Raw genomic sequence first — 519 nt, forward strand, 5'->3', positions numbered from 1 at the left:
CACATCTGGTGGCCAAAGGACACATAAATGACAGGACACACTCCTCTCTGTCGTGTTAGTCATGTTTTTTGTCACTTGCAAAAGGTAGCAAAAAAACATGTGAGGACTCTAATCCTTGAGTGCATCAACACAGACTCAGACATTAATCAAAAAGAGTTTGTCTCACTAAGTCATGTGACAGAGGGAAAAAATTAGATTAAAACACTAAACAGTTTTCTTTTTATTGTTTCTTGACATGATGTCAATGTCTTGTTCCAAGCGTAATTATCAAATATGTTTAAAGTTCCATACTTTCTCATTTCCTGTGTTGTATTTGAAGTGCTGATCCATAAGAAGAAATATTTGGGGGTTTTTTTAAGAACCAAAAACCATCTCAATGATGTTTTACATCTCCTCTCTCAGGCTTCTCTCTGGAGCTCTAGTAACAACAGGTTGGTGAGCCAATCAGAAGAGAGGAGGCTTTGAGCCTCTCTACCGATTGGCTGACTGTTTTCTGAGTGATTGAATAAAAATATAGCA

At 37.4% G+C, this 519-nt stretch overlaps 1 protein-coding gene across 1 annotated transcript in view; it reads left to right on the forward strand.

Moving 5' to 3' along the window:
• Positions 1-519, forward strand: part of rnf31 (ring finger protein 31) — a 26459-nt gene that overhangs the window by 16504 nt on the left and 9436 nt on the right. The gene's annotated exons all lie outside the window — the stretch shown is intronic.

The sequence above is a fragment of the Seriola lalandi genome, unplaced genomic scaffold (assembly GCF_002814215.2).
Source record: "Seriola lalandi dorsalis isolate HSWRI2012SDOR001 ecotype SW California unplaced genomic scaffold, Sedor1 jcf7180002054981, whole genome shotgun sequence".
NCBI lineage: Eukaryota > Metazoa > Chordata > Actinopteri > Carangiformes > Carangidae > Seriola > Seriola lalandi.